At 44.5% G+C, this 12,509-nt stretch overlaps 1 long non-coding RNA gene across 1 annotated transcript in view; it reads right to left on the minus strand.

Moving 5' to 3' along the window:
* Positions 1–12,509, minus strand: part of LOC126094445 (uncharacterized) — a 183,888-nt gene that overhangs the window by 17,081 nt on the left and 154,298 nt on the right. Inside the window, exon 2 of the long non-coding RNA XR_007521838.1 lies at positions 6,053–6,132. This is a non-coding gene — a long non-coding RNA (uncharacterized LOC126094445). The remainder of the gene's footprint in view (positions 1–6,052; positions 6,133–12,509) is intronic.

Below are 12,509 nucleotides of genomic sequence, written 5' to 3' on the forward strand. Positions count from 1 at the left end.
CAGTCTTTTATTACGCTCCCATAGCAGTAAATAAATTTGTTTCAGTTCACACTGTATTATTTGTTCATTCGGTATCCTCTGTCAGTGTTACGATGTGTAAACCTGACATATTTCAACTGTGTTCTACAGCATGTACAAGAATTCATAGATGAACTCAAGCCTCGTAGTAACTACTTTGTTCGAAGCGTAGCACATACTATACCCACGACTGACCCTGTTAGATTAGATTAGATTAGATTTACTTTCATTCCAATTGATCCGTAGTGAGGAGGTCCTCCAGGATGTGGAACATGTCAGAAAAACAACAATACATGACAAATATTTACAACTAAAACAAATAAGCTAATGTACCATTCCACAGGTCCCAAGTGGAATGATCGTCATATTTTAATGAACACTAAGAGTCATTTTACAAATACTAATGCACTGAATTTAAAATAAAAAAGTTTTTTATTTATTTATATGGTAATAAACATGTAATACAACTACTGAAATACTTATTTACAATGAACACATTACTGCACTGAAATGGTGCAGAAGTTATACTTACACACACACACACACACACACACAAATTTTCAGTGAACACATTACTGCACTGAAATTGTGCAGAAGTTATGTTGTACTTATATACAAATCAGTTGGTTTTACTAAGAAATTCATCAATGGAGTAGAAGGATCTTTTCAGGTCGCAGTTATTTGTGTTACATAACTGTACGTGCAACTGATTGTTCTTTAGTCATAGACATATTATTTGGACGCCAATCTGTGCACAACGCTGACATTATGTCATGAATTACACGTATAGGAGCTAACTATTCTAATAATATTTCAACATGAATGACGGCGCAATTTATGAAAAGTCAGAAGTAGTGTTACCGTGTTATGCCAACAGCGGCAGCCCTGCCGCACTTTCATGATGTACTTCCATTGTTACCTCTTTGTCTGTTAAAAACTCTCTATCTCGGAGAACGCTGTGCATCCTGGGTGTTAATACATGCTCAGTCAAACAGTTAACACAAAGAAGTATTTTGTATAAATGTATATTCGTTTGTAGCGATCGATATTGTAGTGCCTCGAAAGGTCTTCGAAAGCTGGGGAACAAAATACATCCCGTTACTTCGAGCCACGATTTTTATGCTATCATTCGCTAACAGCACAAATTTAATTTCGCACGATTAAAGGTTTCGGAATCCACAATGGTTGTTATGGAAAAATAATTTTATTCAAAGTAGGTCACTGCGGTGAGATTAAAATTCTACATGTTCTAGGATTTTGCAGCAGTTAAATGCAGATTATGTAAGGAGTCATTTCTGATTTCTTTTTGGTAGACTGAACTAAGTCGTGCTTCCTTTTAAACATTAAAGAGAGTTTCCGGCGAAAGAGATCTAGGGTAAAGAGGGGATATAATCAGGACGGTTTTGCAACCGAATTGCCATAAACTGTCGCAGAAGATGTGAATTACGTATTTAATCGGATGAAATTTCAGAGGTTCTCGCACTTCAGTGATGTTTAGAGACTTAAGTTGTTTTTTAGTGGCACTGATACTAACAAGTACGTAATCTAGCTTTTTCCGTCTTTCAACTATTAAATTTAGCCAAATATTTTGACATTTATTTTCTGAAGGCTTAGGCTTTACCGAATACAAAGTTCAATGTGTTTTACCATTTTCAGTTTCAATCCTCACTAATCGAATAGCGTCCTGTTGGTAATTATATTTGACAATTTGTAACAATAGAGTATCGTTGATATTTTCCATTCGTATGCAAGATGTTCCTGTGTCAGAAGGAAAGTGCGGAATTTCGTATCGTGAAAGTTCATGAAATATCCATTTATCTCCATCTTGTACAGAAGAAAATCTGAGTATTTGGTATTTTCACATATTCGTCCAGTGTTTGGATGCTTAAATCAGAGTCTTCAACGAAAAATTTAACTGCTGGTATTTAATGCTCACATCGTGCGTACCATGGACCTTATCGCAGTGGGGAGGCTTGTGTGCGTCAACGATATAGATAGTCGAACCCTAGATGAAACGTTATTGGAGGGGGTGTTCGAATCTGTGGAGAAACAGACTAGCAAGTGGTTCCTATACGGGCAGCAGCCTTTTCAGTAGTTACATGGGCTGCCGTATGGATCATTAACTGATCTAGACTTGTAATACTGTATTAACTAACATGGACTTGCTGCGATAATATTGCGAACGGCTGAAAATAGAGGGAAACTACAGGCCTTCCATTTAGCGAGGACATTCAGCTCTACTGTTTAGCTTAATGATGATGACGTATGGCAGCCGTAAGCTACGTTGTATGTTCCTGAGCATGGAATGTTGGAGGTTGGGTTGGATTGTTTTGGGGGAGGAGACCAGACAGCGAGGTCATCGGTCTCATTGGATTAGGGAAGGATGGGGAAGGAAGTCGGCCGTGCCCTTTGAAAGGAGCCATCCCGGCATTTGCCTGGAGCGATTTAGGGAAATCACGGAAAACCTAAATCAGGGTGGTACGCGGGACTGAACCGTCGTCCTCCCGAATGCGAATCCAGTGTGCTAACCATTGCGCCACCTCGCTCGGTCTGGAATGTTGGAACCCATAACCGTGTACGCATGTCATAGATTTCAGAAATAGATGTCAGATTTAGTGAAAATTATTGGAATTGGGTCACAGGAAGTACGGAGTGGCTGTAACGTATTATCGAACTGTAATAGGAGTAATTCCGGAAGATACCTAACAACAAACAGGAAAACAGGAACGCAGCTAAACTGTTATGGACAACACAATGGACGGATAATCATAGACGAGACAGACACAAAACCACGATCTAGCCCGCATCTCGTGGTCGTGCGGTAGCGTTCTCGCTTCCCACGCCCGGGTTCCCGGGTTCGATTCCCGGCGGGGTCAGGGATTTTCTCTGCCTCGTGATGGCTGGGTGTTGTGTGCTGTCCTTAGGTTAGTTAGGTTTAAGTAGTTCTAAGTTCTAGGGGACTGATGACCATAGATGTTAAGTCCCATAGTGCTCCGAGCCATTTTTGAACCACGATCTACCTTAGTAATACAGATACATAGGCCCACTAGAACGACAAATAATAAAGAGATTTAAAATCTGTGTGATGAGGTAAGACGAATTGTTTCGTATCTTAAGGGAGAAGAAAATTTAATGATGTTAGATGACTGGCAGTCGACAGTAAAGAAAAGGAAGAGAAGGAAAAACAATAAGAGAACATCGACTGCGATAAATAAAGGAAAGATGAAGCCGGCTGGTAGAATTTTGCATAAAGCATACAATCTAAACTTTGCAGACATTTAGTTTAAGAATCAATGAAGAAAGGTGTGACTTGTTAACGGTGTACTTTCTGATATTTGGGCGAGTTGTTTTACACGTGGCAACACAACGAGCAGCACAAGAAGATTGAGACTGGGACGATAATCGATATATTGTGCATAAAATGGAAACAACAATGCGGTTGAACACCCGGAAGTAAGAAAGAAGGTCGTATGCATGAAAGGGTCCTGTTTACTGAAGACGGTTTCGTGTAGACTACATGACAATCAGGCAGAGATTTTATAAACCAAGTTTCAAGGCCGCTGGAGGTTCCAGGAGAGAGTATGATAGATGGACTGCAGTAGCAGTAGAGATCATGGAGAGCTCGATGAGAACTGCCATTCCATGATTATGGTTCAAATGGCTCTGAGCACTATGGGACTTAACTTCTAAGGTCATCAGTCCCCTAGAACTTAGAATACTTAAACCTAACTAACCTAAGGACACCACACACATCCATGCGCGAGGCAGGATTCGAACCTGCAACCGTAGCGGTCGCGCGGTTCCAGATTGTGGCGCCTAGAACCACTCGGCCACCCCGGCCGGCCCATGATTATGCACTGATATAAACTTGCTCGTGGAGCAGGGATGCGGTGCGACCTACTTGTGGGCATGTGGCACGTGGAGATGAAATAGTGCCCATGACAGCAGTGCCATGGTCGTGGATGCACACACTACTCTCAGAGAGCCGGGCGCTTGTTGTAGGGGCTGCTCACCATTCTGTGGACAACAATGCAGCCTGTTTGGTTGCTGCCTGGAATATTTACTACCACGCGAGGCAAGCACTGGTTGGTGATGGACTTGTAAGCTGGCTTTAGAGAATCGTGCTAGGCTCTTGCCCACCCACAGGATTATGTGTTTGACTGGCTGCTGTCTTGGAGGTGCATCGCCACAGATGTAGCATCCCTTCCCCCCCCCCCCCCCCCCCCCCCGCCACCCCATCCCCCTCCACTGGCAAGAGATGACAGAGTCATCTTGGGTGGACAGTGACCACCCAACCTCCTTCCTCCCTTGGGAGACAGAGGATAAGGAGCCATCACGGCGTCTGCACAGAGGATGTGGCCCGGCATATCAGAGATGTCGTCCACGCTAAGTCAGGCGTATCTGGAGCGGCGGCAGCACTTGAAAAGCAGAAACATTGCATCCACAGGTCATATATGAGTATGTGAGCTCTTGAGAAATAGAAGTGTTTTGCTCAGAGGCCGTATACGCTGCCCAGTCACATTAATGCGACCACCTGTCAAAAATCTGAATAACCACTTTTGCGGTGCAGACCGCTGCAGGACCTGGAGGACGAAAGTCAGTGAGATTCTCGAAGGTACCCACAATGATGTGGAGCCGTTTCCCAATGGATCGATTGCATGAACAGCTTGATCGTTGTGGTCCCACAGAGTCTTGGTTGGGTCTAAATACGGGGAGTTTGATGATTAGGTCAGTGCAGTAAACTAATCCTGGTGCTCTCGGATCCAACCACACACACTGAAAACTGTGTGACACATCGCATTATCCTGCTGGTAGACGTCGTAGTGTTGAGGAAAACAAAAGGATAGATGCATACTTGTGCTGATCCATTGTACCATCCAGAATGACGAAATCAAGTACCTTCTGACGATTGTTGCAGCGTGTTTGCTGTCAGATATGTCACGCAGTACACGCCGACAGCCGTCTGTCCGACGTAGCGTAAACCGTGATTCATCTGAAAAGGCCACCCGCCGCAGCACATTGGACGTCCAGTGCAGTACCCACGTGCAGATTTTAGCCTTCGTTGCCAGTGATAGCACGAGTGCTTGAAACAGGCACCTGCTGTGGAGACGCATATGCAGCAACGTTTATCGAACCGTCTTTGAAGAGACACTATTGGTGGCTCCGTGGTTCATCTGGGCGGTCAGTTGCTCAACGGTTGCAGCTCTATTCGTCCCTACAGCTGTCATTGTCGCCTGTCATCTGTGGCCTGTGGCACACCACAGTTGCCTCAGTGCCGGTTTTGGGTAGTGCCATGTTTCCATGCACAGTACGGTTTAATCATGGTGATATGCGATCAGTTTAAAAACTTAGCCGTTTCGGAAGTGCTTCAACCCTTGGCCAGAAAGCCAATGATGATGCCATTTTGGACGTCAGATAAGTTGCTGCGTTTCCGTATTACGACAACGACTGCAGTGTTTCTGATTCCCCATCCCTCCCCACCTCACCTCTCCGACACTTAATATATCCTCCATTGCCTCTTCAGAGGATGTTGCGAATTTCAGAGAACCTTTGGGGAAAATAGGTGGTATTTATGCAAATGACGCATTTTACACAGCTCGTGAGGTCCACGATAGGAGAGGGATTCGATCAGAGCGTCGGGCTTTCTCTTGAAAAGTAGCTGGAGTATTTTACTAAAGCCCTTATTAGCACCTTATTGGCAATACATGGAGGTGCAACCGTAGCAGGCAAAATCCTCCTTATCCAATACTTACCGAAAATTGGACTCATAAAGCAAATGAGATGATAATTCGAAGAGGTATGGCTTATTCATTCTTGAAAGTTCTGAGGAGAGTGCAGATTGGAAACTCATTGTTTGCTGGTTTAGGAAACATTGTAAAGGAGCTCATAGCCAAGACTATCGTTATCTGTGTTGTCATTTAAGTAGCCTGCCTGTAAACTCTGAGACTACTGTCAAGTGCGAGCTTTGTAGTTGCTAGTTTTTCACTCTTTGAAACAGTGCCTCATATATTTCTGCTAGTGCGGCGGTACTTACGTATGATGCAGAGAGCAGTACCCGGCTTGAGCTTCCAACCCGGACAGCAGTAGCTATAGCGCGACCGACATACGTTGGGCCTGCAACAAAAAGACGGCATACTGGTTATTCGTTGGAGAGAAAAGGGTGGCTACATCTACGACGGTCGTCGCTATGAACAAGATATTCCATTAAATTGTGTTTAATCAGGGAACAAAGAAGTTCTACAGGACATTTCTTTTCTATTTAATGCTATCGAAAATTCACTGACAAACCTTAAGACTATGACCACCTGCTCAACTTTTTTGGATGCAATACAGCAGCGATTCAGCGTGACATAGATTAGACAACTCCTCGGTGGTTTTCGGTAGGTGTGGAACAGCGGAGTCTGCCAAAATGTCACGCAATTCTCGTAAATTAGAGGCCGGTGGTTTGTGGGCACTGAGCTGGTGCCCAATAGCATGACAGAGGCGATCCATCGAGTTCAGATTAGGTGAATTGGCCAGAACGTCAACGTGGGCTTATTATCAAGCTCTGCAAGCCACTGCAGACGATTCTGAGCTCGTGACAGGGACAGTTATCCTGCTGGAAGATGCCATCGTCTTAGGGGAAGACGTCAAAAACAAAAGGATGTAGTTGGGTCGCAGTAATAATGTTCACGTAGTCCACAGCTGTTGTGGTACCTTCGATTACTATCTAAGGTCAGATGGTGGTCCACGTGTATGTCCCCCATAGCACACATAACACCGCCATCACTGCTTATGCACGCGGCACCACATGTTTGGAACAGCTGTTCGCCGGGATGATGGCACATCGACCTGGTGTAGCGCGATTCATCCAACCAGACGTCACGTTTCCGTTGTCCACGGCCCCATCTCGATTATCCCCTGGCCATAGCAATCGTAGCTGACGACGTCGTAGGATCAACATGGGAACACGCACTGGTCTGCTGCAGAGCCACTTTTTCATCAATGTTCGCTGAGGCGTTGACCTCCAACACTTTGTCGCCTATTCCTAGTTTTAACACACTTCATCAACTTCGCATATATGTTCACTGCGTATCACGTGAACTGCCAACCTGCTTCGCAGTCTGAGATGCATGTTCCTAGGGACCAGACCATAAAGATCAGACCTTTCTCGAAGTCGTTTATGTCAGAGGATTTCCCCATTTGCGGCCTGTATCGTCGCTAGAAAGATTCCAGATTCGTCTATGCTCATGTTATCGCTTCACGTGTTCACTATGCTACCAGGCGGCATTCAGTTTCGCGGTGGTCAGTAGTCATAGTCTTCTGGTTCATCAGTTTATAGCTTATGATAAAATAATGTAGTTGCAATACAAAATTCTTACTCTCATTTGTCATAATACCTCCCAGGCACTAACTTCGGTACAACATACGTAGTCGTTGATCTCGTCAAAGCAATAAAGCTAGAATTCACCTAAAAAAGTAAATCTGTCATCAAGCCGAATATTGTTTTGAACACCAAAGCGCTTTACTATGCATGGTCCTGTTGTAGGTGATGTGCTATTTATTGCCTTCCTCCGACGTTTGAACTGACCCACGCAGCTAGTTGTAGCGGCACCTACAGTTTAACGTGGATCGCGAACCACGATAAAACTACACATTTTTCACATCAACTGTCATTGTCAGGAGTGAGAGAAGTGATAGGTGATAGATAAAAGTCTTAGAACTGAACGGGAAAAGAACCCGAGACGTTTGGATTTGTTGTCTGGCACGTTACCATTGAGCGACCTTTCAGCCTGCATACCGCTCCTGCAGTTACAATCGGGAAGTGTTTGAAAATCAGTTTGTACGCTCAATTTTATGAGCCAGAACTACGGAGATACAACTCTTTCTTTGTCCTACGTTTTTTTTATTTTGAAGAGGAATTGCCAAATTCCACAGTTTGTATGAAATTATTAGATACCAGCGAATGACGAATGGGAATGCGCTTAGAAAAACTTATTTAACTATGTAAATAGGTTAACATTTAAGCCATAAAATTTCGTGGAAACATGCTACGATATATCAAGTGATTGAGAGCGCTTGTATAAAGAACCAAGACGTCACTATTATCGTCTTTAGAACCTTTATGTAAGGATATTGGATTGTTGTGGTATTTCAGTGTAGAAAAATACGTAATTTATATAAAAGGTGTTCATTTTAAATGAAGACACTGAAATATCTCGAAAACTACAGATCGGATCAAAAAAAGTTACAATTTCAATTTGTTTGTCTCGGAGGGGGACGTCCAACGATACCACACTCGACTCGACACACCATCCCGTGCTTGTGTGGTGGTGGGCCAACTTTGAATTCTTCATTGGGAATCCCCGTCTTTTATTGCAGATTACGAGTCTACGGCAAGATCTACATACGTTATTTGAAACATTTTCTTCGTTTCGCCACAGATGCCACTGTAATCGGAGCAATAGAAATGGGCACACAATCGTAATTTACGACATTCTGCTCAATGGCCGTTGAATCCAACGGCATGTGGAACCCCACTTCTATGGTCCGAGGGTAGGACAGGCCATTATTTCATAGCTTCTAATTGGAAACCCCATTCGCAACGTTGCATTCCTCCGACATATCGAACAGGAGACTACTCGACGGGCCAGCGCGGCCGTCTAACAAGCTACGACGTATCATAACAGAAAGCACACTGCGTCCGGAGCTCGCGTACCGAGGAACGTACAACAGGTAGCGGCTCTAAACATTACAATACTTGCGCAGTGCTTATAGCCTGCGCACCTACCTATTATTTCGAGAACAGACGTTCAAGTGAACGTCGAATGTTGCAACCACAGAAGAAAAAAATTGAAACGATCCTGATTTACGGAGAATGTATGAGAAATGTTGAGGCTGCCGTTGTCTTGAATGCCGATCGTTTTCCAGAGAAAGCTCGCTCTCGCTCGTTCTTACGTTGTGAACGCCTTTATGTCTGATGGCAGCGTACAGACCGGGAAGAAGAAACGAAGAAAACGTGTTACAGGTGAAGCTAATGAAACAGCTGTAATAGCGGCGGTGCACCACAAACCATGGATAAGCACCAGGCAATTATATCACAATTCCGGTATGTCCGTAGGGAGTATTGTTACAATAGTGCATCTTCATAAGTATCATCCATAGCCCGCCCGGTTAGCCGTGCGGTCTAACGCACCGCGTTGCGGGCGGGAAGGCGTTCCGGTCCTCGGCACGAATCCGTCCCGCGGATTAGTGTCGTTGTCCGGTGTGCCGGCCCGTCTGTGGATGGTTTTTAAGGCGGTTTTCCATCTGCCTCGGCGAATGCGGGCTGGTTCCCCTTATTCCGCCTCAGTTGCACTATATCGGCGATTGCTGCGCTAACACTGTCTTCACGTACGCGTACACCACGCGAACATTAGGGGTTACATCTACATCTACATCCATACTCCGCAAGCCACCTGACGGTGTGTGGCGGAGGGTACCTTCAGTACCTCTATCGGTTCTCCCTTCAATTCCAGTCTCGTATTGTTCGTGGAAAGAAGGATTGTCGGTATGCCTCTGTGTGGGCTCTAATCTCTCTGATTTTATCCTCATGGTCTCTTCGCGAGATATACGTAGGAGGGAGCAATATACTGCTTGACTCTTCGGTGAAGGTATGTTCTCGAAACTTTGACAAAAGCCCGTACCGAGCTACTGAGCGTCTCTCCTGCAGAGTCTTCCACTGGAGTTTATCTATCATCTCCGTAACGCTTTCGCGATTACTAAATGATCCTGTAACGAAGCGCGCTGCTCTCCGTTGGATCTTCTCTATGTCTTGTATCAACCCTATCTGGTACGGATCCCACACTGCTGAGCAGTATTCAAGCAGTGGGCGAACAAACGTACTGTAACCTACTTCCTTTGTTTTCGGATTGCATTTCCTTAGGATTCTTCCAATGAATCTCAGTCTGGCATCTGCTTTACCGGCAATCAACATTATATGATCATTCCATTTTAAATCACTCCTAATGCGTACTCCCAGATAATTTATGGTATTAACTGCTTCCAGTTGCTGACCTGCTATTTTGTAGCTAAATGATAAAGGATCTATCTTTCTGTGTATTCGCAGCACATTACACTTGTCTACATTGAGATTCAGTTGCCATTCCCTGCACCATGCGTCAATTCGCTGCAGATCCTCCTGCATTTCAGTACAATTTTCCATTGTTACAACCTCTCGATACACCACAGCATCATCTGCAAAAAGCCTCAGTGAACTTCCGATGTCATCCACCAGGTCATTTATGTATATTGTGAATAGCAACGGTCCTATGACACTCCCCTGCGGCACACCTGAAATTACTCTTACTTCGGAAGACTTCTCTCCATTGAGAATAACATGCTGCATCCTGTTATCTAGGAACTCCTCAATCCAATCACACAATTGGTCTGATAGTCCATATGCTCTTACTTTGTTCAATAAACGACTGTGGGGAACTGTATCGAACGCCTTGCGGAAGTCAAGAAACACGGCATCTACCTGTGAACCCGTGTCTATGGCCCTCTGAGTCTCGTGGACGAATAGCGCGAGCTGGGTTTCACATGACCGTCTTTTTCGAAACCCATGCTGATTCCTACAGAGTAGATTTCTAGTCTCCAGAAAAGTCATTATACTCGAACACAATACGTGTTCCAAAATTCTACAACTGATCGACGTTAGAGATATAGGTCTATAGTTCTGCACATCTGTTCGACGTCCCTTCTTGAAAACGGGGATGACCTGTGCCCTTTTCCAATCCTTTGGAACGCTACGCTCTTCTAGAGACCTACGGTACACCGCTGCAAGAAGGGGGGCAAGTTCCTTCGCGTACTCTGTGTAAAATCGAACTGGTATCCCATCAGGTCCAGAGGCCTTTCCTCTTTTGAGCGATTTTAATTGTTTCTCTATCCCTCTGTCGTCTATTTCGATATCTACCATTTTGTCATCTGTGCGACAATCTAGAGAAGGAACTACAGTGCAATCTTCCTCTGTGAAACAACTTTGGAAAAATACATTTAGTATTTCGGCCTTTAGTCTGTCATCCTCTGTTTCAGTACCATTTTGGTCACAGAGTGTCTGGACATTTTGTTTTGATCCACCTACCGCTTTGACATAAGACCAAAATTTCTTAGGATTTTCTGCCAAGTCAGTACATAGAACTTTACTTTCGAATTCATTGAACGCCTCTCGCATAGCTCTCTTCACACTACATTTCGCTTCGCGTAATTTTTGTTTGTCTGCAAGGCTTTGGCTATGTTTATGTTTGCTGTGAAGTTCCCTTTGCTTCCGCAGCAGTTTTCTAACTCGGTTGTTGAACCACGGTGGCTCTTTTCCATCTCTTACGATCTTGCTTGGCACATACTCATCTAACGCATATTGTACGATGGTTTTGAACTTTGTCCACTGATCCTCAACACTATCAGTACTTGAGACAAAACTTTTGTGTTGAGCCAACAGGTACTCTGAAATCTGCTTTTTGTCACTTTTTCTAAACAGAAAAACCTTCCTACCCTTTTTAATATTCCTATTTACGGCTGAATTCATCGATGTCGTAACCGCTTTATGATCGCTGATTCCCTGTTCTGCGTTAACTTTTTCAAATAGTTCGGGTCTGTTTGTCACCAGAAGGTCTAATACGTTATCGCCACGAGTCGGTTCTCTGTTTAACTGCTCAAGGTAGTTTTCAGATAAAGCACTTAAAAAAATTTCACTGGATTCTTTGTCCCTGCCACCCGTTATGAACGTCTGAGTCTCCCAGTCTATATCCGGCAAATTAAAATCTCCACCCAGAACTATAACATGGTGGGGAAATCTACTCGAAATATTTTCCAAATTATCCTTCAGGTGCTCAGCCACAACAGCTGCTGAGCCAGGGGGCCTATAGAGACATCCAATTACACTCGTCTGGTGTGAGACGTTCCCGGGTCGGGCTGGGGAAGGGAGGGGCAAAGAGGGGGTCCACTGGGGGCCGAACCGCGCAATAGCCCTGGGTTCGGTGTGGGGCGGTGGTGCGGTGAGTGGACTGCTGTAGCCTGTTGAGGTGTTGTGAACCACTGAGGGCTACGGCGCGGACGAAGCCTCTCCATCGTTTGTAGGTCCCCAGTTCAATGCAGTACAGTGCAATACAATACAAAATCATCCATACCAGGTGTCACTGCTTCAAGAACTTCATGACGCCGATTTTCATTACTGGATAGTGTTTTGTGAATAGACATGTTAACAAATGCAAATGACTCTCACGTTCATTGCCGAGGTAGTATTTTCCGATGAGTCTACATTTACAAACCATGGTAGCATTAAAGCGGCACAACGTGCATCATTACTGGAATGTAGACAATCCCCACTGGCTACGACAAAATGACCATCAAAGTCTTTGGTAGGTTAGACGTATGGTGTGGCATCGTGAGGAACAAATCATTGGTCCGTATTATATCGACAGCACGTTGAATGGACGCAAGTGTCGAACGTTTTTGGAAAGGGAACTGACGGTACT

This window comes from Schistocerca cancellata, chromosome 8 (assembly GCF_023864275.1).
Source record: "Schistocerca cancellata isolate TAMUIC-IGC-003103 chromosome 8, iqSchCanc2.1, whole genome shotgun sequence".
NCBI classification, from domain to species: Eukaryota; Metazoa; Arthropoda; class Insecta; order Orthoptera; family Acrididae; genus Schistocerca; species Schistocerca cancellata.